This window comes from Scardinius erythrophthalmus, assembly GCF_964197995.2.
Source record: "Scardinius erythrophthalmus genome assembly, chromosome: 13".
NCBI classification, from domain to species: domain Eukaryota; kingdom Metazoa; phylum Chordata; class Actinopteri; order Cypriniformes; family Leuciscidae; genus Scardinius; species Scardinius erythrophthalmus.
In genome coordinates, this window is record NC_138233.1 from 9,453,653 (window position 1) to 9,480,546 (window position 26,894).

Below are 26,894 nucleotides of genomic sequence, written 5' to 3' on the forward strand. Positions count from 1 at the left end.
CTTAACGACGCATCAAAACCCCTCGCTGACACATCGCCGACGCATCGCCGACGCATCGCCGACGCCAGAAAAATATCTAGCATGCCAAATATCTGGAATTGTCGGCCGACTCGATAGCCTGTGGTGTCACGTGTCGCGACGAGCAACAGCCAATGATCATCTTGTTATGATATTACAAAAGCCCTTTGTATTTGTAACCATAGTTGCCAAACCACAACAGGCAGCTGCTTTTTCATTATAATGTTTTACTCACTTCCAAATCTCTATCTGACAGACAATCCCTGCTGCCCGCGTGTGCTTATCCATCCGTTCACCCATATTCTTTTTTTTTCTTTCAGGGTTCTAAACAGATCATTGCACAAACAATATAGGCCTATATATATGTATATATATATATATATATGGAGTGTGCGTGTGCCGGTTTCAGAATTGGTGTGACGGTTATGACGTGAGTCAAATGACATAACTCATCGGTTATTATATTGCCTATTTCCTTTTTATTTTATAAATAGGCCTACATGCAATTGGTTGATGAAACATTTATTAAAATTAAGATACAATTTGTACAAAACGAAATTCGTTTTAAATAAATTATTTCTACAAAGCAAAGTGGTAAAAATCATGTCTCACGATTTACAAAACAAAACTTCATTAAGTGGTAAAAACCCAATATAGCATCTTATGATCCTATCTTTTATTACAATTGTTTTTGAGCTAAAATCTAATACACATCATATATACACACTGTATATGTTTCTTTTATCAAACATGTTTGGGGCCAGTCAAGGGGTAATTAAACTGCACGATCAGTTATCGGTAATGATATTGTTTATTATTGCAAATGTTTATTGCTAATGTTTATTATTGGAAATGTTTTTCATTTGTTTAATAAATCTCATAATGATGGCACATCACTATATCATAGTCATAGCTTTTATTTCTATCTCAAATGATTGAAAGAATCAATTACAGTTGGAAACGTATAGACCAATAATAACACAGACTGTCAACAATTGTTTTTAATTAGTATTTTAACATTCTCTATAATAGAAAAGATAGAAATTTAAAAATATTTTAATAACACGTTTTTTTGCGGTTATAGAGTTCTAATGACGGTGCTCAACTATCTATATATATATATATATATATATATATATATATATATATATATATATATATATATATATACCAACAATTTTGTCCCGCCGTCCATTTGCCATTGGAATGCGCCAAGACTTGTTGTCAGCTCCTGTAGTGTGTAAGCCCCTGTTGCAGAAGATTTACGTAGTGTCACATAGTCTGAACACCACAACGACTTCAAGACTCCAGAGCAAGTCATGTAGTCTGAACGATCTGCCGACGTTTAAAGTTGTGTAGTGTGAACTAGGCATTAGGTAAACACACACACCTCTGAGAAATAACGGCTGCTCTGCACACACACGCAAGGTCTCTCGCTCCCTCTCTCTGCCGCGCGCGCTACGTATGCGCGCTCATGCTCGCTCGCGTTTCCGGGAGATTTAAACTAATTTGCGGGCATCAGGGAGCCACTATCAATAAGCGGGAGACTCCCGGAACTTCCGGAAGACTTGGGATGTCTGTGTTTTGAAAATCGCTGCCCGTGGGTCACTCTCAGATATATTGAAATACGTCCACACCGCAGATATGTTGCTTCAGACAAGCACGTGCAGGTCGCGGTATCTGCTGTTTGCGTCATCACTACATTTCGGCCGTATTGTTTCGGTGATAAAAGTCTTTCGGCCGAAAACCGAAAACGCACTTTTGGGCCATTTTCGGCCGAAAATTTTCGGTGGCCGAATATTCGGTGCATCCCTATTTATTAATAAAGTAAAGGCATAGAACCAGTTTATTTGTAGTGCACTGACAATAGTTTTATATAATTAGTTCATTAATTCAATTATTAAAAATACCTTGATATGATTGGTAATTGTACCTGAATTATTTGAAAATGAATCTGCTACATTTCAGATTAATATATTTGTTTTCCTTAAAAATGTAATTAACAGTAACTTAAATACTTTGCAGTTTGAATGATGTCCTGCATAAACTAAATGACGGAGTATGTTTTTATGTTTCCACTGTTCGATCGCGGCCACGCCACACACACACACACACACACACACACACACACACACACACACACACACACACACACACACACACACACACACACACACACACACACACACACACACACACACACACACACACACACACACACACACACACACACACACACACACACACATATAAGTAAACACTTTACGACTTTTCGATCGCGCCCACACCTCTCTCTCAACATATTCCAGCATTGCAATCTTTACACCGCAGCCTGCTTCAGAGCTTCAGAGCTAAGGCGGAGCTACAGATTAGGTGTCCCTAAGAATCCGCGTATCTAACAGTAGTTCCGCATTACATTAATTAAATTGCACGCAAGTTTTATTTATTTTTATACCGTGTATTCTCCGTGTAAATGTATGCACCAAACTGTGACGCCCGTACCATGACGTACCGTCCATGACGACTTTTGGGGATTGCCTCATAGGGCCGGTTCAAGTAGTGGGGGGCAGAGGGGCTGGGGGGCCAGTCAAAGGGGGGTGGCGGGCCTGAGTCGGCCCACTGGCCTTAGTTTGGTGACCCCTGGCCTAATTGGTTACCTGATTTGTGAGTAGCCGCAGTAAATACTCGTTTGAGATCGAATGAGGCAAGCAGAGTGTGGAAATCAGCAGCATGAGGCTTTTCTAGTTGGATGTTGAAGTCTTCAAGAACTACGAGTGGAGTACCATCCTTAGGGAAGGATGAGAGTAGCACATCAAGCTCCAAGAAACTGCCAAGGTGACCTGGTGGACGATAAACAACTACAAAATGGATTTTAATAGGCCTAGTGATGGTAAATGCGATTCAAATGATCTGTTGTCACACAGAAGTGGTAAAGGATAAAATTTCCAATCGTTTGAGATGAGAAGACCAGTACCTCCACCCCGTGCGGTCAGGTGAGGGGTGTGTGAGAAAGTGAAGTTAGTGGAGAGGGCAGTAGGTGTGGCAGTGTCCTCTGGTCTGATCCAGGTCCCAGTCAGGGCCAATAGGCTGAGACCTGAATGACAAGAAATAGATATAATGACATCAGCTTTGTTTACAGCGGACTGGCAATTCCAGAGACCGATGGGAAAAGAGAATAAAGTACTAGAAGACACCGGAGAGTTACGCAGGTTGCTAGGATTGTGCTGCCTCCTACGTGTGACATTTGATTTACGCTAGTCGTTCATGAATGATTCGTTTATTTTGAACGAATCTTTAATATGACTCGGGACTACCGAGTTTTCTCAGAGAGTGATTCGTTCATTTTGTGTTGACTGCGCATGCGCGCAACATCCCATAGGTTCTGTACATGAAATAGAAAATTATTTGTTCATCTCTCGAGTCTTCGGTTTCGCCCAGGTCCGAGGCTTTCGTTCTACCTGTCAGTCCCACAGAGACTAAGCTGTCAATACCGGAAAGACAAATGATTAGTTCATCTTTCGAGTCTTTTGGGTCTGAGTCCTTCGTTCTTTTGTCTCGTGACTGCTGGTATCTCGCTACAAATACAACATTAGATTCGTATTATTGACTGTGTCTGAATGTATATTGTTTTATATATAGGAATTAATATGATTCCTATATATTATCTTTAGTATCATTTATATATATTATATACAATTATATAAAATCATTTATTATATAATCATTTAGTAACTAAACATAATTTTATTAGGTTTAGTGACAACATGTTACAATGACTGGTAAGCTACTGTTTTTATTATTGCTTGACACAAATTTCACGATTTCAATTCAATTCTTGTGATTTGATTCCGATCTTGATTTAATAGCCTATTGATTCATTTGGATAAATATTCTCAAGAAAAAATATATATCTCTCACCTAATGCTGTAAACATACAGAGAGTAATAACAACGTTATTTAACGATTTAAGTAAAAATATAATAAATATGTATTATAGTGCACATATCAAAATATTCCTCTAGCTATTTAGCTATTTATAAATGGCTTTCCTGAGGTAAATGTAACGTTATGTGACATAATTGTTTTCCAGCTGTTTTAATGCCCTCTTTCCGCGGTTGAAAAACACTGATTGATCGATATTATGTGTGAGGGATATACATTTCGGTAAGTTGTACTGTAGATCTTTCAACATACATGTTCACTCAATACGTGCAATCTGTCACGTCACATTTACAAGCGCCAAAACGGTATTTATTGTTTGAATTTTGTAATAAAATTGACAGAATTTCAGAGGTGAGAATTTGTTTCATATCAAAAGTAACCTGCTCTGTCTTTTCTGTCGGTGTCAGTGTCCTCTTTGCTTCGTGATTTTTCTCCGTGTGAGAAAATGAATGTGTGTTTTGAGAGCGTGTGAAAAGACTAGTCAATTGCTGAATGCGTGCGAGTTGTCACCCCTTTTATAGTTCTGCATATTGTTCTGTATAACATTCTATCTATCTGTCCCTTGTTCTATCTAGTTTTTTTTAAGTTTTAAGAATGTGATAGTCACATTATGAAAACCTTTATTTAGATGTAGGCCCTGTTTACACCTGGTATTGGATGCGTTGTGGTTGCTCGGATCACAAGTGAGCGATGCCAAATAGGGTTGTAACGGTATACCGGTATGACGATTTATCACGATATTGGCATGTACGATTATCATATCGTAAATATTTGCCAATCCACGGTTTTGAAAAAAAAAAAATTAAACCAGATCTCATCTGCGCATATGCAACTTCTTTTCACTTGACTGCTTAGACTCCACCCATACATGTGCGCTCGTTTTCCCCTATGGTTTTCCCCCGCCGAAAACAAGTAACGTTATACTTTTGTTATCTGAAAAACGAACGCGGGATTTTCCTCGAAGATGGGTTTAGAGTGCGGATCGGGCCGAATTTTTCTGTCCGAGCCCGGCACGCGTCCGAAAGAGCAGTAACCGAACCCGACCCGAGTCCGACAGGCATAAAGATATGTCCGAGCCCTCACATATACTAATGTGCCACAAACAGGACTTTAATATCACCAACCATTCCCATGTTATTACGGTGTATCCATATACATGGCCCACCCTGTATATTCTGCTTGTTCTGTGTGAATGAGCAGCGCCATTTCGCCTAGTACATACTCAAATATGTGTGACGACGCTCATGGTGTTTAAAGCGTCTGCCGTCTCACTCATATGAGGACGTGAACACATGAACATATCCAGAGCTGCTCTGCTTTTATTTAAAAGAATCATCATCAAATACACTCTGACTGAAACTCATAGGTGTTTAGTACAACCTGTCAAAATAAAAGTTCGATTTAGCTTAAAGAAATGTTACTATTGTACAATAGAATATAGCTTAGTTATAACAACAACAATAATAAAGTTTATTTAAACATTAAGAAATATAGTTTTGTGTCTGTTTTAATTTAGTAACCCTATCCAGACAAACAAAAGTTGTTACATTTCATCTGATTGCATTTTCAATAATATATTTGTATTAAATCATAGAATCCAGACAAATTATATCAGACAAGTTACCCAGAATTTCTGAGGAAATAAAATACATTTCATAAGACTCTACTATCTTATAATTAACTTAAATAATAATTAATAAATTAAGAATAAAAATAATTTAAGGTTTTATGAATTCAATTGATTAGACATGTTTGTTCAAATGGGAATTTATTTTTTCTTTCTTATTTTTTCCAAAAGATAGACTCACACAAAAAAGTTTTTTTTTTTCATTAAAAAAGTTTGTTTTAATAAACCATATGTTCAACCAAAAAACCCTATCTGTTTTCATTAATTTAAGGGGCATTGTAGCAGATGATTAAAATAATAATAAGGATTGTTTAATACCGTATATCATGAAACCGTGATATTTTCTGAGACGATTATCATACCGTGAAAATCTCATACCGTTACAACCCTAATGCCAAATACAGGTGTAAACGGGGTCTAAAACATTTTGAACTTGTCCACTTTTGACCTCTTCCAAAAGTAGCTGAAAACACACTTTCATAGTGTGCTCTCAAGTGGTTAAATGTGTTCAAAAAGCCATAAAAGACCTACTCTCCGCTTACTGATTTAATGTGTAAACATTATTGGAAGCATTCTAGCCAGACGGGATTTAAACTTTCTCGGCTAAAGACCCAAATTTGGTTTGAAGATGAAATGCGTACCAAGCGCAATGTTCTCTCATCATTCCTGATTTCTCACTGCGTTCGGCGTGGTCTTCCGTCTATCACAGCAGAAACAAAAAGCTGCTGCTCTTCGTGTGTTTTTCCTTCGTCTCCAGTCACGTTCATATGTTAATTGCACAAGCTTATTTTGTCCATTAGTTCGAAAGTTCTGAAAAAGCCCATACATTGAAGAAATCAGGACAGAAGTGGTCAAAAGTAGAAAAAAGAGACTGATTAAAGCACCAGGTGTAAATGGGTATGTGTTTCCCTCGTCTACTTGTGATCTGATTGACCAAAACGCATCTTAATATCAAGTGTAAATAGGGCCTTGGATCTATTGTCCTGTCTATCTGTCTAGTCTAACATTCTATATATATTGCTATACTGTTTTATCTATCATTCTATACAGTATATCACTATCATTCTATCTATCTACAGTTCTACTGTATATATCGTTCTATCCATCATTCTGTCTGTTGTTCAAAATATCGTCTATCATTCTATCTGTTGTTCAATATATTGTTCTATTGCTCTCTGTCTTATCAGTCTGTATATCATTCTATCATTCAATATATCTTCCTATATACTATATTATATGCATCTGTCTATATTGTTTATCTGTCGTTCTATATCTAATCATTCTTCTGAGGTATTTTTGTTTTTCTAATATTTCTACAATATTAGCAAATATTTGTAACAAAAATAAGAAAAAAGAGATCCGCACATGAATATAGGCCAAAAAGCCCACGGGATTTTATTGTCTAGAGGACACAAATAAAGTGCTAAAGCGCACAAAAGTGCAAGAGTGCTAAACGTTTTCGGGTTCAACCCTTCATCAGTGTCATGTGTTACCAAGCGTACACCTGCGGTCATTTAAACACTTATTACCGTAACATGTAACATACCAGAATCTGATTTTATCCCATATACAAATATTTACATCAATAGTCTACACAATTATATATTCATATCACAACAATCCTCTATTAAAAAAAAAATGTTTAACATTTTTTTTTTTAATCTGACCATCAATATGAACATAAATATACTCATTCCCATTATTGAATCTCACAAAAGATTATTCTCATCATCCCTACACGTCACATGATTAGACACTGACTGCAATGCATAATGAAACAGCATTTATAGAAAACAACTGAGAGTATATTCCTCATTCATGCCCAAAGGATATAGACATTTTTAGGTCAAAAATCCATTTACATTCCCTCCAAATTGCCACCCCAATGCGACTGTGTTATATGTTCTATAACAACAAAATTTAATTCCGAGATCGAATGGGAATGGTCAGGGTGAAAGGGTTAGGGTTAGGGTAACCCGTTAGGTCAAATGGGATCTCATTAAAATGACGCGCAACCGGAGATTTTTGGGCTTTCCTTCTGTTAGCGCTCATATGTTCAATGATACGTGTCTTAATTTGTCTTTTTGTCTTACCTACGTATTGTTTGTCACATGGACAAGATAATAGTTAAATCACATTGGTAGAAGCGCATGTAACAAATTGTTTAATCTTATATGTATGGTTTATTATGCTACTGCGAAAGGAAGAACGTCTTCTACGGATGTGTCTACATGCCGTGCACTTAAAACAGGGAAAGGAACTAGTGTGCTTGTTTATACGTCCATCAGGACTAATCATTATGAAGGTGTCGGATTTGACCAAATAGTCTCTAATGTTTCTCACTCTATAATATGAAAAAAGAGGCGAATCTGCAAAAAGACTCTCGCCCACTGGATCACACTTAAGTATATACCAATGTGTGCCGATTAAGTAGTAGTACAAACTACAGAGTGGGAGATGATTCTCGCACTTTCTCCAAAGCGATATCCAACTATTTTTTTGGATAACCCCTAAGAATAAAACACTTATACATTATCACCAATTGTTGTTCAAAATCTGATTCTACATTGCATATATGCTTCAATCAAAGAAGTTGGGTATAAGGTAGCCCTTTTTTCAATAAGATGGATGAGTGCTTGCTGCATGGAGAATATTTGTAACAAAAAATTGTAAGTAACCTATTTGTATGTTGCAAAATAATTCTTTTGAAGCTTTGGAGATCAAATGTCTTCAAATACTCTGAGTACGAATGCAGAATTGAAGAAGTTAAACGATGTATTTAATTTGTGCAGAAAAATGCAGTTACGACACCAGCACTAAAAGAGAAATTTAAGTATTTTGATTGATTTGGTTGATCAGTTTCTTTCTACACCTTTTCTCTGAATCTGAGCATAAATGGAGGCAAACTTAACTGTCACAGGACATTGTGTGGTTGCTGTGTTTTGCCTTTCTAGTGCTCATAACAGTGTAAAAATTCTATTCCCAATGTCTGTTTTTGCAAAAACAAAAACAAGGAACAATTTTTTTTATATATAAGTTTGATGAGGAGCCTGTGGTGTACTAATGAAAGACTGGAAACGCCCCTTCATATACTTGCACAACAGAAAACAGTTTGCTATCTAACTCAAAGAACTTCTTTTTCAGGACTCTGTTTGTGAAGTGAAAATGTAGAGCCAATACATTCTAACTTGTGACATTATGGTAAATTCAGTTATGATTATTGTATTCAACATGTTTTAAGAGGATTACCAAAGTCTCTGTGTGTTTGTGTTTGCTTAAGCTTTCTTTGTGCACCTCGCAGTCGAAAGCAGAGGAACGAGCCGAGCCGAGTCTCTCTAATGCAAAGCGTAATTACTACAGTGATCCTCTTGCTTACAGCTTGAGGAAAATGGAGGAATGGATAGACAAATGGTGTAATTAGAGGATTAGGAGGTCTTGGGTAATAGGGCAATAGCAGTACCCACAGCTAATTATCCTGTTTCCAATTTCCTGTTTTATTAGTCCTGGTGTGTGTGTGTGTATGTGTGTACACACACTACACTATTTTTAGGACAAACAAAGCAAGTATAACACATCCCAGTGCATGAGGTTTGGTTGTTTACTGTAATAAACACCCTATCAGAGGAAAATAATGCTTTTCATTTTTGCCGTTGGCATGATGTGCATGGCTGGTAGCATTGCACGGAGAAACACTCATTACTATATAATGTCACAACAATTTGTTTGTACTGTCAGTATTTTCATATGTCAACCGCTAAAATACAAGGAACTAATAACTTAGACCTGAGAGAGAAGAGAGAACCTAAATTAAGATGACAACTGATTTTAAAGCAAACATTTTGTTTATATATATATATATATATTTATACAGCCAGCTCAATATTGAGCATTGCCCCAAATCACAGTCCTCTCACCTTTTAATTTTTTCCAGTTAACTTTCTCACCTGGAGACAATCCCTCGGAGAGAGAAACCTCATTCTGTCTGTCATATTTACTCTTCTTTTTCTTGTAAGATGAGCTTCACACCACCGTGGCTCAACTCTGCTGAACCGCGAGCAGCACTGATGTAGCTTTCCATCACCCGTCACAGCCCGTATAAAAAAAAAAATGGGTGAGAGAGAGAGAGGAAAATTAATTAAATTGTGCAGGGACAAAGGCCCAGGACATAAAGGTCTGCTGTTAGCATTTTTCTAGCCCATTGATTCCTTGTTACAACTGCACATTATGGCTCCCAGAATCCTCATAAATCAATTTGTACACCATTGTCCTTCTGAGAGAGCTCTCCCTAACACAGCACACTGCACTATGGAGGTGACCATAATCTATTGTTTGAGTTTAAGAACTCTCAGATGGCACAAGACCCCCGAGACTCCAGAGGATGGCTACATGATCGCCGGGCCTGGAGATTTTTCTAAGTTTGGTCAGCTTCCTGTGACACATGGGAAGACAACAGCGGATCTCCAGGAATCCAAACATATGGGAGCTGTATATTCCGCTCTATCTACCTTGACCCAGATATCAGCGAGTGCATTGTCCGTGTTTGCTTGTTTATCTGATGCTTTGTTCTGCGCCAGATGTGCCCGCTGCATAACTGTGGAAAAGAATTCAAATTAGAGTGTGAGTGTGAATATTTAGGTAACTTAATGTGTGCTATTGTGAGTGAGGTCTAAGGGATAAAGGGACAGCAACAAAAAAAGTTGCTGTTTGGATTTAAATAGACAAATGATTAAGAGTCTATGATTGGATCATTGTTGCAGTGATTATTATGTTTCTAGCATGTTATCTGTTTGGCAACAGTTCTTCTTCTAACCCTAATTTCTTAACAACCATGTAGGAAGACACATGATGAACATATTCCAGGATGACAATGTCAAGATTCATTAGGCTCAAATTGTGAAAGAATGGTTGGGAAGGAGCATGAAGAATCATTTTCACACATGAATTTTTGCACCTCTGAGGTCAGACCTTGAATTCATTGAAAGTCTTTGGGATGCGCTAAGACTTTACAGAGTGCTCGACACTTGCATTGTCAATACAAGATCTTTCCCAAAAATGCACCTTGTGATGGAAATAACATCACAACATTTATTTCTATCAAGATATGCATACATTTTTGGTCAAGATCTTGTCTCATTCTTTCACAGTTTGAGCCTGATGAATCTTGACATTGTCATCCTGGAATATGGCCATGATGTGTCTTTCTACACGGTTGTTTAAAAAATGAAAAGCTACACACTCCATTGATTAGGGAAGAACTGTTGCCAAACTTATAACATGCTATACTAGAAACATAGACTCTTAAACATTTGCCTATTTAAATCCAAACAGCAACTTTTTTTTTGGCTGGTCAGTGTAGTTGGCTCCCTTGTTTACTTCCTATAAAACTTAAATGAAACTGGATTTTATTCAAATATTTACAATACATTTTCTTTCTCTTTTTGTCTGCCTTTCACATCTGCCCTAGCTTGTATGCTAGTTTAGTTTATACTTTTAACTTGGCATGGTGTATTACGAATATTGTCAGCTCTTTTGCTTGTGATGTTCCTCATTTGTAAGTTGCTTTGTATAAAAGCATCTGTTATATGAGTAAATGTTAATGTTAAAAGTGACAGTTTTGAAACGTTCTACATAGGCAGCAACTTCAAAAGTGCATGTGAGACTCACTCAACTCACAATTGATTCCAGTAGTGTAGCAGTAGGAGTTTTTTAATTATGCTTTTCAGTGCTTAATAATTTTTTTTTTTTTTTTTATTTCCTTGTCCGCCAACTTGATATGTTCACTGAGCTTGGTGTTATTTTATTATTTATTTATAGCCTATAATATTATCATATTATTTTTTGAGTTAGCTTTTATTTTATATTTATTAAATATTTGTTTTTGTTTTAACCATTTTTTTGTGCCTTTGTCATTTCAGTGACATTTTTTATAATAATTATTTTTTTATAAATATTTCTACACTGTAAACTTTGTTGTTGTTGTAATTTTAGCACTTCAACTTGAACCTAGTGGCCAAGGCAAGTTTTTGATCAAAAATGTACATTTTATTTTATTTCAGCTTTTTTCCAATTAAGAAATTTGAATTGTTTTAGCTAACAATAACAACACTGGCTGTACTGCACTTTAAGATAGTCTTTTCCATGAAGCATACATGTTATGCTACTTTTGAAATTGGCTTAAACAAGGTATCTGACTTCCTTGGGAAATGCTGTCTTGGCAGATGTAGCTTAGCTGTAGCTTGCTGCATTGTAATCACATCTTTTCATTCTCTTACTCTGCAGCTGAAGGGATTTTCCCCTCTATGGAAATATCTTCTGTGATTCCTAACTAAACATGTCACTGATGGAATATGCACTGTTGAAGGAATTCATCCACTGCTTTACTCCACCTTTCTCTCTTCACTCTGTTCATCATAATCATCATTTGATAACCAGTACAATCAACATATTTGACTTTATACATCCCACTGCTCTCATGCTAACTGTAAAAGGGACCATTTAATCAAGTGTTTTCACTTCCGCTGCACTGCTGGCTTCATTAAACTCACATGTAATGGTATTTATTTATTATTTATTTTTTTAAATGAATATGGAAATTTAATAATCTGATTAATTAAATCAGACTTTCAGAAATACACTCTGGTCCAGCTGAGTCACTTAAACTTCATTATACCATGATTATTTACTCAGTGACAAGAAAATGTTAACATCTGCTCAGACCAAAGTAGTGACATTATTTAAAATTTTATCATAAAAAATAATAATATGATTTCCATATTTAACGTTGGCATGAAAAAAGTCTTTTGTGAGTCTTTTATTCCCTATTGTAATGGATATCCGAATAAAACGGATTCTCGAACAGGAAAAAAATTAGGGTGGGATTTGATTTTGTCCATTGGGAATTGATTGGATGGTTTGCTGTTGGTTGTTCTCACGTGAGTGACAGGTTGTCCCGCCCTCGCACCAGAAAACACGTCATCAGAGAAGATGAGATGTCGCTGCAAGAGGGAGGGGAAGTTATTTTGATTAAAGTTTACGAGGGCATGTGAATTAAAAAAACATGCAAACATAAATCATTCATAAATACTGCGATATTCCATAAAAAAAAAAAAATGAATTGTCAATTTTGATTTCATGGTGACTTGAAAAACTGTGAGTTTAATATTTTATCCAGTATATTAAGACACATTTGCTGAGGAAAATGTGCTGCATAGCAGGAATGACCCAACCCTTACTTCCAAGTCCCTCGACTGCCTTCCTGAATTCCTGATCCAGAGGAATTAAATTTGCGCTCGTGCACAGCTGCATGTTCTGTCCCCAAATCACAGAGCGTGTCAACAAAAGGTCAATGTCTCTGAGGAGCGGGTCATTTGCAGATCGTGTTCCAAGTGCAGCGAATTGCACTGAGAGAAAGAAAACAGACACAATTATCTCACAAGAGTTATTGAGCTCTGTCTGTGAGTGCTGGATTTTTAGGGGCTGTGAATTTATGCAAGCATTTTGCCTGAAAAATGTGAAATTATTTTACCTTTTTTTTCTTTTCTTTTTTTCCGTCATTCTCAAAACTGAAGTAGGTAATTGGTGCAAAGCGTCTGAAGATGAACTTGGTTTATTTATATATATACTGCATGAGCAGTGAATCGGTTTAAGGGTTTCTTCAATGTTTGGCCTTGTTGTGACCCTCACATTCTCACTAGTTTATTTGATTTGCCTACTTGCGGTGTGCAAACAGGAATCAGAAAGTATTCTTTGACCCCTTAATAAAAACAAAGAGACAAAAACGTGTTTGCCATGCATGATCTGAAGCCAGAAGGGAAATTAGTGCAAAAATCAATATAAATTCACACTTGTTTATTTAACACTTTGTTTCCTATTTTTAAAAATATAATATTTTTATGATTTATTTTCAGTGTTACAGTGTAAAATTCCCAATGGACAAAATCCAGTCCCATCCTACTTTTTTTTTTTCTTGTTCAAGAAGCTCTTTCACTCGAATACGACAGAATGGGGAAGTCTGGATTTGAATTCGAATCAATCCATGGCACAAAAATGTACCTGTGGTTTAAGAAAGAGTCATTATCTGATAATTTATCAGCTGTGTTGAGAAGTAAAACTCGAAGACCTCTGACTTTGTGTAACTGTTCATTGTGTAGATGAAAAATTAGGGAACATTGTGCTGGTTTAGACAGTTTTTCTGTGTGTAGACCCTGGGGAACGCTCTCCAGCTGGCAGGGAAGCGGTTGATGTGTTCATATGTGACGGTGAGGTTACAGAAAAGGCTCACCTTCTCTCTCTCTTTCTCTCAACTGCCTCCTTTAGCACATCATCAGCACAACTCTGTGTGCTGCTGTTATATAAAGAACGGAAGAAATGAGTGTTGCCGTATCTCCCATCATTACCCAGTTTAGATTCTTGCCAAGCATGTTCTCTTCAGCTTCATCATCACCATTATTTTCCGAAAGCGGCAGTGAGCTCACCTGTTACCGCCCAGCTTTTCCTGCACGCTGAAGAAGAGAGTGTCATGGAGAGAGAGTTTCAATCGAGGACACGGTGGGGTGTCGGGCTAATTTAAACAGTGGGGGTGTTTAAAGCCAGGGATGGGAAAGGACACGAGGTTAACTCTGTAATACGCAGCTGATATTAAGTGAAGTCGCACCTCCCTCGCTTATGGTTCCTCGTCTTTTGGCTTTTGAAAGGGCCACTCGTTGTTTTTTTTATTCCCTGCACAGTTTTGGGACATCATCCTTGTCTTGAGGCCCCTCGCAATGTTCTAGCTGTCTGCCGCAGCGGCCGTGAGATCAGGAGCCAAGGGCAGCGGCGGTCGCACAGGCCCCCCTCCCGTCAGCGCTAATGTATTCAGGGCAGAACTTCACGCCTTTCAGGTGCCCAGCATCGTGCCTCGTCAGCACTATCTAATCAAATCCAATCTGTTATTAAAAGATGCTCTTGACATTTGGCTCCATCAAAAGAAAAACAAAAACTTTGTGTAATGCGATTGGAGAGGAAGCGAAGTCCCCGATGACCACGGTGTGCGGCGAGGCGATGTGAATATTGCATCTTCAGCGTTCGCTCGCCACATTCTGTTTTGCCCCGGCGACCGGCCCCTTTTGTGCTGCCGGAGAATTGCTTGTTCGTTCTTCTATACGATTTGAATGGTTTCTATTAAAATGAGAGTAGCACTGTGAGACCAGGATCGACAACATATTTTCTCCTCTTGAGTTTCGCATTCAGGTACCGCTGTGCTCTCTCAGCTATAGAAACACTCTCTGCATTGTTTATATGTTAGATGAAAAGTGTTAATAGTTTTTCTTGTGTTGCAATCTTTTTTTTCCTCTTGGTTCTCAGAGAAGTCTGATCTCAAAGGAGTGTGTTGTATTGAAGTGAAGTCTTGTCACCTATAAAACTATGAACTTAGACACATTTCACAGCGTGGAATGGCCTTCTTCTGCATCTAACGTGCTGCTCTATACATGTGCTGTTGAGGAATATTTCACACATAATGGACATTACACAACTTAACACTTTTTTTTTTTAATTTTATGTATATAAAAATATATTTTATGTAATATATTAAGTGTTTTATAATTATTATGTTTTAAATATACAGTATAATACAATATTATTATACATAGTATACATATAAATGTATTTACATGTCATTTATTTCAAAGCATAAAAATATTGTGAAAGTAATGGTTTTAAAATAATGTTTTAAAATATGATTTATTTCTTTGATGTAAAGCTGAATTTTCGTCAGCATCTTTACTTTAGTCCTCAGTGTCACATGATCCTTCAGAAATCATTCTAATTCGCTGATTTGGTACTTTTTCAGTTTTGCTGCTTAGTGTTTTTGGAGCCTGTAATACTTTTTTCAAGATTCATTGATGAATACAATTTTAAAAAGAACAGCCTTAATTCAAAATATAAATCTTGTAAATATTTACTATCATAATAAATAAATCAGTAAAGATAATAAATCAGTATATTAGAATGATTTCTGAAGGATTACGTGACACTGAAGACTAGAGTAATGGCTGATGAAAGTTCAGTTTTGCATCACAGAAATAAATTATATTTTAAAATGTATAAAAATAGAAAGCCATTATTTTAAATTGTAATAATATTTCACAATATTGCTGTTTTTTCTGCTGTATTTCTGATCAAATAAATGCAGGCTTGATGACCATATATTCATTTGTTAATTAACTAAGATAACACACCAGTTGAGATAAAGTATAAAAGGTAAAGGTGAGTTAATGAAGTGATAAATCATCATCATCATCATAAGCAATACCTCACATGCATCCATATTGGCATTATGACTGTTGCCATAGAAACAAGTCATTTTTTAGTTTGAGGACATGAACAGCTCAGAGCAGAATCAGTGTTTCTCTCTTGCGCTGTTAATGATTGTTTGTTTGATTATTGATATTTTTTTCATCATGTTACTTTCACCTTCACCTAAGAACACCCCTTATGTGGTAAAGCCATGTGGCTATTATGCTGTGTAGTCTCTCAGGTAATGAGAGATCATTAAATATGCATGCATAATAATTCTAAAAGAATTCTAAAAATGCTTCAGATGGAGTATAGCGTGTCACAGCTTGTGAAACTCTGGGTTTCTTATTCCAGTGACTTTTACATTAATCTTCCATTTCTTAACCAGCTTGCTTTGCAAGCCTGAAAGCACTTCCACAGCAATATGTGACACGGTGGTAATTTTTATCTGTATTTTTAAATCGCTGTCACAGTATCCCAATACTCGATTCATCATATTAACCCGAGAGTGGTATACATGCATGCATGAATGTGCGTATAAATCAAGAGTGAACCAGAAAGTTTCAGGACTTCTTTTCAAAATAATAAAATGCATAAATAAAACCATGAGTGAGTATAAAACGACGAAACGCACCAATGACAGGCTGGGTCGGACAGTATCATCGATACAACTCAGCACCTGTCTTTATTTATTCATTCGTTCATTTATTTATTTATTCATTCCCGTCGGTGTGTCACCTTAAAGGGAGAAACTAAATTGGGAGGAAAATCAATATGATAAACTGCTACTTGTTTTGTGTCCAAATTGTTTCGGTTTGGAAATCGATACCTGTGCCATGGCCATTCATCACGGCGTGAGAGAAGTGGGCGGGCCACACGAGATAACATAAAGCTGTAATGTGTTTTTTTTTTTAAAAAGCCCCATGGAGGTAAGGGGCGAGAGGGAGTGGGAGCGAGGCAAGGCGAAAGGGTTAGAAATAGCAAGCGGGGAGTGACGGAGGGGAGGCGAGCGTGCGTGAGAGGGTGGTGGAAAATAGAAAGTGAGAGCTACGGCGCTGATAGATGGATGGCAGCGAGCAGGTTTATCAGCCCCTGACAGACACAATAAAAAAATAACCTTCGCAGTAAGGGCCCTGCTCAAATTAATATGGAGCAGCCAGGCGATGCCAGTGGACCGCCATTAGGTGCCCATTGACAGCATCATTAAGACAATGGGCAGATTATAGAGGTTACTGATGACACATCAGCGACAGGACAGGCAACATGTTAGTCACTTGACCTCTAGAGAACACTCGGGCTGCTCAGGCAAACGGCTCCTCCCTGCGTCCCGTTCTCAGGATCCCCACTGATTAATTCTCGGAAGTCAGGCGCCCCCCTAGACTCGTTATTCCGCCATTTGTCACTGCCGTGTTACAGAGGGTTCTTTGTGTCTTGGGCACGGCGGATCTTCTCCATCACTTCCTGTCGGAGGAGGCGATGGGAGATGAACTCTGACTTCTGTGTTTCTCACAGTGTGAGGGGATCTAGAAGGCCTCTGGAATAAATTGATCTGCGCTGAGCTCATTACGAATTCCATGTCTGACATCTGTTTCTTAGATACCCAACTGTTTTTAGTGCATTTGGCTCAATTGCTTGCTCACTGGTTTATTTGCTTTCGAACTCTGTTAACATTTGGGAGGAAATTCAGTCTGAATGCTGGGAGAATTCCCAAATGAAATTGGCCAGTGGTTGAAATTAGGTCCTTTGAGATTCTACTGAGTTGAAATATACAAATACACATGGAAGCTTTCCTCTTAGGATTTGTTTTTGACAATGCCTGATAATAGTACTAGTCTATAGTATATATATATATATATATATATATATATATATATATATATATATGAAGCGTTCAGATGCAAAAGCCTCTAAGTGCCATCTGAAATTTTCTTCTAGAATGATCATTTTTATCAAGCTCGTATATTTAAGTTCAGTAATTTCACTTAAATGACAATTCATAGGTAATTTTCATTGCCATTTAAGTGAAATTACTGAACTTAAATATACGAGCTTGATAAAAATGATCATTCTAGAAGAAAATTTCAGATGGTACTTAGAGGCTTTTGCATCTGAATATAACGTGTACATCTAATATAACGTATACATTCCTTATTCATGTTATATTAATAACAAAACATGTTTTTAATGTTACTATATGTGTGACTCATGCTCTGAAGAGTTTTTGACACTACAACAAGTTTCTAACTAGTTTGAAGTGGCAGCTTGCTGCTGACTCCAGTTATGGCATGTTTTTCATTTTCCTGTTCCTTCAAGTCAGTGCGAAATTGAGTGCAAGCTCATTCTCCATGTTATTTGTTGAAATGTTGTCAAAAATAAACTGTAGCTATGCTATGTGTATGCGTTTGTGTGAGAATATATTCCAGGTTCATCGTTTCAGTCGGGGAGGAGAACGACCTTTTAATTGGCACAACCGGTCTGCGATGATATCAACAACACGACGGAAAACCGTGAGTTTTTACACGTGTGCAGGATAATGAGCGTCTATCTTGGAATGTGTGTTTTACCTAAATCTTTGCACCCCACTGAACATTAAAAAAGTTATTTTAGGATGACATCCACTTGCACGGACCAACTGGTGTAAAGAACACATGAATTCTTTACTTGCAGTTAGATCAATTTGCATTCTTTTATTTAGCTGAAAAAAAAGCTGCATCCCTCCGTCACGATATTTACTCCTGAGCTGTTTCTTCAATCACTGTTTAAATTGCACTCATATCATCTGTCACTGAACTTCTCCCCTGATTGAGGAGAAATTGACATTTCACTCATTTATACTCGAGGAGAATGTGTTTTTTAGGTAACACCTGAGCACAGCAGCAGAAGTGCCTTCCTGTCAGTCAAACCCTCCGCGGTTCACCGAAAATCACCTGCATCCGTTTTCACTGATGACTTGTCAGGAAGCTGCGTAAGCGAGAGTGGCTTTGTCGTACTCGTTGTCTTCTTGAGTAAATTAATAAAGAGAACAAGACAGGGTGAACAGTAACAGCCCTCTGTGATGAGACGCAGTGTGTGAATCTGAAAGTGAAGAGTGATCTCACTCTTAAAGTGAAGTCTTGGCTTTGATGTGAGTTGGCTGTAGGCACAGGGGCTGAAGACAGGTGGGCATGCGGGGGGGGGATCAAAGTCAACACAAACATACCTCAGCCTTCAATATTTCATGGCGCTCCTGACCACCACTGAAAATCCAAGGCCACGCAATGGCTGAATCTCTTTTGGCACTTATCGCTGTGTGTTGTTGATTACTTCACAGTCAGATTTTATTGTGTGCCCTGGGCGTTAGAAGTGCCTCTTATCTTTCAGATGTCTCTCTTTTCTTTTCTCACCTCAAAGTCTGCAGTTTTTGTCTTTTTCTGTTGCTCTCTCTTTTTTTTGTTGAGGATCTAAACTGATGCAATAAATTTGATCTTCCTTATATAGAGGGCAACGGTGTATCTCTTGCTTCCTTCGCATCTTCTACAGTTCATTATCTAATAGACCGTGAAACATTCTTGAGTGGAATTCAATTAATAATTATTGTAATAATTACAACTGTAATAATAACGACAATAATTCTGCAGCTGATGATGATAATAATTAAATGTTTATTTATTTATTAAATATTTCAACTTTAATTATTTAAACCATACGTAACTTATTTAATTGTGATAATAATAATAATCACCAATAAATAATGTTTAAAATTATTAATTTCAAATTGAATACGTTTAAATATTGAATAATAATAATAATAATAATAATAATAAATTAAACATTTGTTTAAATTATTATTATTATTTTTTTAAATGTGGCTATTATATATAAATATACTGCCATTTTACAACATTGCCATGTCATGCCATGCCATATTGTGATAGACTTTAATAATAAACTTTATTTTTATATAGCGCCTTTAAAAAGCATCTCAAAGCGCTTCACGAAACATAAAACCTACAATAGAACAAACAATGCATTAATAAAATAAAACAATGAAATGTATGATAAATAACAATAATATAGCAATTATAAACAGTTATATAAAAGCTACCCTACCCCATAAGTTTTCAGGGAAGATTTAAAAACACTAAGAGATTCAGCTTGCCTAATCTTCACAGGCAGGGAATTCCAAAGTTTTGGAGCATTCACCGAAAAGGCCCTATCACCCATGGATTTAAGTCTAGTATTCGGGACAATTAAAAGGCCGGCTTCCGAGGAGCGAAGATCACGTACTGGTGTGTAAGGAGTTAAAAGTTCAGTGATATAAAGAGGTGTCAGACCATGCAAGGCTTTATAAGTAAGCATTAGAATTTTAAAATCAACACGGAATCTGATAGGCAGCCAGTGTAAGGATCCCAGTACAGGAGTAATGTGATCCCCTGTTCTGTTACCAGATTCGAGCGGCTGCATTCTGTACCAACTGTAGTTTGTTAAGGGTAGCTTTTGAGACCCCGGCCAGCAAAGCATTACAGTAATCAATTCTAGAGAATACAAAGATGTTAATTAGCTTTTCAGCCACAGGTAGTGACAACATGGGACGCAATTTGGCTATATTTTTTAGATGAAAAAATTATGTCTTAACAGTGCTCCCGACATGAGGAACAAATGTTAGGTTACTATCAAATATTACTCCCAAATTTTTTTAATTTAGTTTGAAATTGAAGTGTAGAACCTTCTACACTTAAAGCTGGAGACCCAGCCTTACTTTAATGGAACTGCAGCATGCAGATTGAATTCAGCACATTGTTGGGTTGTATTTGCATCAAGTATCTTCTGGATCCCCTCACACTGTGAGAAACACAGAGTTTATTATATATTTTACTATTTAATGTGATGGTGCATGCACTTAACTTGAAATGAATGAGTTTGAGAGACTTTTCTCTTTCTGTTTCGCTTTCTCATCTAAGTCAGGCGTGGTATTCGGAGGCATGACTGGCATATAGCACATTCTCCATGTCTCTGACACTTGCTAAGGTAAGCGCATATCATGACCTATCAAATTTGTCATTTTAATTTGAAATGAACCCTGTCATTGCAGGGCCATCTGTGCATCGGCTGGGCAGTGTTTTGCAGTGCCAGTGACAGAACGGCACGTGTCAAAGGATTTGGAGGTGGGTGCTTTTATAAGTAAGAGTGATTCTGTCCCTCAGCAAAGCATGGAGCACTTTGCCGGTGACCTTCTTCGTGAGTGGGGCTGAAATTGGATGATTGCGTGCTGTGTTACTGGACAAGTGACAGGTGGCCGTATCTCCGAACTTGAAGGCAGGCAATCTTACCTGCCCAGTCCATGTGTTCTGCTCCCAGTTCTCAGGTATTGGATACCCAGCTGAGATCAAAAGCAGTTTGAAGCTTTACAGCAACATCATTATATATTTATGCCCTTATCAGCTTTCATTTCCACGGAATGCATAAAATTTGGTCGCATGAGTGTTGATAGCACAGGTGCAAGTGGGCTACGTGCAACATATGCGTTGCAGCAAATGCATGCTGATTTATGTTTGTGAGATCTCGGCACAGAAGAGCGCAGCACCGTATGTGATTTGGTTTGTGCGAGATCATAAGCATGACTTTGATGTAACACGTCTGCCGTCTGTTTTAGAAAAAGGTGCGAAATTGTACAGAGACATAGTATTAAAGTATGCCGAACTTTTACTCAAAGTATCTCACAAAAACACTTCAGTGAAAATACGATTACATTGTACATAAGAAAACAAAAAGGAGTAAAAAAAAAAGGAGTAAACTTTTGATTAGCTTCAGCCGCATGAAAACAAGAGACAATGGAGGTTTTCCTCATTAAAGTAACGTGATGTACAAACTTTGTACAGCAGCCTGTTTAATAGGTTTTCAATGTCTTGACTATGCAAGTCACTGGGACTCAGGGAAATGTGTTAGGCTACATTAAATTATTAAATGTAAATTTAAACCACAACTGATTATATTGTTGTTTTAGGTTGGAGAATAGTTGTTTATAGACAAATCAACTGTTTTTACCTTTTAGTTGAGATCATCCATCTTGGTAAGAATTTAAACTAATTTATGAGGTGCAAAAACTGGCTGTTGAGGTGTTTCTTTACAGGACCAGTTTCTAGTGCTTGTCTATTCCCAAAATGATCCATTCTTATATTTTGAGAGACGGGGTGTCGATTCCACTCAGGGAAGTACTACTCCACGCTCCATAAGAGCATTACAGATTTTGATTCATCCCATTGACTTGATTCAGATCATCAAAATGATTCATTCACTGTCACTGATCAATTCATTGACTCTTTCTGTATGTTACATCATTGCACCAGTAGATGGTGATGAGTGAGCATCTTGTTTAAGAAAATGGGTGATTGTTTCAATCATTCACTTAATAGATTCAATCGCTCTTGGAATTGATTCCTTTGTTCCAGAATCGAACAGCCCTACTAATTAGTTGTAGTTTTTTCTACTTTTTCTTCTTGAATTTTTATAGGGAAATGGTTTTGTGATTAGCTCAGTAAGACAAATGATACTATATTTTCTTCTGTTTTATTATAGTTCTGTTAATTATATTATATAATTGATATTCCTGTGATGGCAAAGTTGAATTCTCAGCCATTTTCAGTCACATGATCTTTCAGAAATCATTCTAATATGTTAATTTGTTGCTCAAGAAACATTATTACCAGTTAAAAATGTTAATGTTAATTTTTTTTTTGTTATATATATATTTATATATATATCATATATTTTTTTTTATTTCTTTTTTTTTATGAATGGAAAGTTCAAAAGAATAGGATATAGTAATCTAAAGTTTTTTCTGTGTGTAATAATAATATACCTTGCACTGTACCTTATACCTCTGATTTCGCAAATGTATTAGGCAGTCAGTGAGGGCATTAATGGCAGCACAACTTTCTGATTGTTCATTCCCTCCTTTTTTGTTGTGTTATCGCCACCCACAACACCCTCATCCCTCCCCTTTAAAACCTGTGCATTGCTGGTGTCACATCATTAAAACGAAGCCCTCTTTATGGCTGTTTTGCTAAATAATTGGTTCCTCTGCTCCCCCTCGCAGTGGCAGGGGGCCAGCATTCGCGCAAGCTGTTTGATGTGTTGGCCAATAATAGTTTCCCCGAGTTACAGTGTTTGGCAAAGATGCTTCAGAGATGTTTCCCACTGCCCCCCCACAGTAATAACACCAGCTCTGAAACAGCTGCTGTTAGTCTACAGCAGGCCTCACTGTACACAGCTAGAGACAATAAGCATCTCAACCCACACATCACATTGAGTGGGGTTTCCCTCTCTGTTAGACTAATGAATACAGAAGTGTTTTTGCTGGCTCTATGCTGTGTTGCGTAAATTGCTTTAAAACTGTAGCTTGGCAAGTAGCACATATAATTTAAAGCTGAAGTATGACATTTTTTTGTTAAATACGTTCTCCTATCGCCGCTGTGGAGACGACTAAGTAAGCCATTCGTTAGATGATTTGCTCTGAGGTGCTTTCAAATCATTGCTCTGTTTATTTTGTGCATCCTCCTGACCAGCCAGACACATTGACTCAACCAATGCACTATGATATTCAAAGCAACAGTGTAGTGTTTTGTCATGTTACACCTTTACATGTTGGAAAACGTAGCTTGTTTTACTAGAGTACCTTTTGTAAATGGCCACTGTTATGGTACTGAAATGCAGTTAGTTGTGTTGCTACATTTAGCTAGGTATTCCCTAACACTGATTTACGGATGTGTGTTGAGTGTGGTGACAGTCAAGGTCATAACGCGTCATAGTATACTGTGTTTGACCTCTACACATAACCTGTGCATGCTCACTGTGAGTAAATTGGTCCACGGTTGCACCGATTGTTGAGTGTCACCAAGTGTCATGGTGCTATCACAAACCGAAGTGACCTCAGGCTTGTACGCATTTTTATTGTTTGATTGTTCTTATGAAGAGAGATACTCTGCCCAGCCAAAAAAAAAAAAGTTTCACCGTTTGGATTTAAATAGGCAAATGCTTAAGAGTTCATGATTGGATCATTGTGGCAACAGTTCTTCAATGTTAAGATTCATCAGGCTCAAATTGTGAAAGACTGGTTATAGCCATCTTCAGTCACAAATAATGACATTATATATGTATATATGAGTGATTGAATGATAACTGAAATAAAATTTCTCTTAGCTCTTTATTTCGTAAATATACTAAATAAAAAATGTGAATTAATATGAGACACGTTTGTACTAACAAAATAAACTCTACTGCAAATTCGACCCCTAGTGCTATTTGTGTAGCTTTTTTTCTCTTCTATAAATTTGAAATGAAATGATTTTAGAAACCTGACTGTTTTGTTTTGGGGGGGGGTTAACCCCTGTGGCAGTTATTTTGAGCTTACCCACATTAAAGCCCGAGGAGAGAGGTAAAGCTGGTGCCGTGTGCAACCACTCCAGACGGATTGGAGTAATTTCCATTGACAAAGCTGTCAGAGGAGCTACAACCTCCTGAGCCGAGATGGATGCTGAGCTGGGGGGGGGGGGGAGTGTCAGCCTCCCATGATGCACTCTGCTCCTTCGCATCATCAACTCACTTCATAAATGACCAAAGAAAAGACAAAGAGGAGGAGTCTGAACTTTACACTTAGCATGTATGCACTTTACTTTCATTTCAAGTCAACATTAAATCAAAACGAACCCTATTTACTTTTTTAATACATTCCTGGTTGCATTTTGAATGATTCTTTGTCTTTGTGATCTCGTCAAAATCTTGCTCCTCCTCTAAAACAGCTTTCCTTTTCGAAAGGCATCATCAAGTCCTTTGATTTTTCGACCCCTCTCCACCAACCACCTGTTGTGCTCGTGTGATGTTGCTTATAGCGGTGTAATGTTGTGGTGACGGGTCAGTTTTAGAGAGTCGGATGCATAGCAACCGCATTGCAGACAGGAAAACGCACTGTATTTGTTGCTTTGTTCTCAGTATTGATGAAGCAAACGATGAAATCTATATACCCTTACAACGTTACTGCAAAATGCAACGTGAGACACTGACCATATAAATTTTTTATGCCCCTGCCTTGAGGGTCTAGGGTGAGACGATGAACTGATGTAGGTGGAGGGGGCGGTGGGGTGAAGGGGTAGATAAAGAACAATGAGAGAGAGAGAAAGAAAGGAAGAATAAGGGAAATGCTGCTGAAGCAGCATGTTGTGTGCTGCAGGTGTGGGATTGTGGCGCTTGTTCCCCTGGGCTCGGAGCTCCAGGCCTGTCACCTCTGTTCACTCTCCTCAAATCAAAACCACCCTCATCCCTGCGACCCACTCACTGCATGTCAACTGTCCAGAGGGGAATGCAAGGTGACTTTGTCTCCAGGATTTCGAAATGACAGCTGGAGGTTCTTATTTTGAGACACTTGCCGGATCTTCATTCTTTTGTGGATGCCCCCGCTACAGGCCTGTCCACGCGCTGTGGGTTGAAAGGAGCAGGATGAGCTTCTCTCAGTAATAATGCATAACCAGTCCCTCTGTCAGACCCTGTGTTAGGGATCATGTCCGTTATGTTTCTAGTTGTCTGAAGGGAAGTGACAGCTGTATTTGTCGCCTGAATGGCGGTCGCAAATTTAACAAAAAAATGCGATTCACTGTTATAAAGCTTTGTCAGGTCAGCGTTAAACTAGCGTTTTACGTCCACAACGTGATCTAATTCTGAATTAAAAAAAATACTTTATACAATATTTAATGTTGAAAAACTTTATTATTATTATTCATCTGGAGTTGATTTGGTTGTTAAGGGTTTGGGGATGTCACATGGAAAGGAAAGTCATTTCAGAGGTGGAGCAATTTATTACATTTTGATGAAAGATTACACTGAAAAATCGAGTATCTGAATGTAAATGTTTCCGTAGTATTTAGTATGCCGGAAGCAGTATATTAAATGTCTCGTATATCTGTACGCGCAGAATTCTGAAGTGCGCATCTGACGGACATTCCCATGAGGCAGCGTCACATGAGTGCCAACATGGCAGATATGCAGATTGTACTCATATTACACATCAGCATACTTAAAGAAAGTACACTTCAGATTAAAAGTTTGGGGTCAGTAAAATTTAATAAACAAATTAATACTTTTTTTAGCAAGGATACATTAAATTGATCAAAATTGAAAGTAAAGACCTTTATAATGTTACAAAAGATTTTTATTTCAAATAAATGCTGTTCTTTTGAACATACCATTTATCAAAGAATCTTGAAAAAAAGTATCAGTTTCCACAAAAATATTATCAATGTTAAAAACAGTTGTGCTGCTTAATTAAAAAAAATTTTTGGAGCAGCAAATCAGCTTATTAGAATGATTTCTGAAGGATCATGTGACGCTGAAGACTGGAGTAATGGTGCTGAAAATTCAGCTTTGCATCACAGGAATAAATAACATTTTAAAATATATTAAAATAGAAAATAGTTCATTTAAACTATAATAATATTACACAGTATTACTGTATTTTTTATCAAATAATTGCAGTCTTGTTACAATTCTTGCAAAATAAATAAATAAATAAAAATGAATGGACGTTATGAATTTGATTTTAAATTTTGAATGGAAGTGTACTTAATTTATAGCCAAGAAGTACTTTCTTTATTGAAAACAGTATGACTGTACGCAAATTAGACATCGTGCACAATAAGACATGAATCGTGCACAATAAGACCAGGAACATTTATTAAAGGGGTCATCGGATGCCCATTTTTATGATTCTTTAAGGTCTTTCCATGTAAAGTTTGTAACATAATGGATAAAATTCCTCAATGGTTGTGTAAAACAATAGCCTTTTTACTGTACCTCCTCAAAAACAGCTCTGTTCACAGCGACCCATTTTGGTGCATGTCTCTTTAAATGATAATGACCAACTGCTCCGCTCACCCCACCCCTCTCTTCCGTGGGGCGTGTCGACACAAGACACGTAAAATGCTGCCGATACAAATGGCTGAGGGCGGAAATATGCTAATACGGGACGGTCCGTCAGTGGTCGTGGGTGGAGCATGAGCAATAT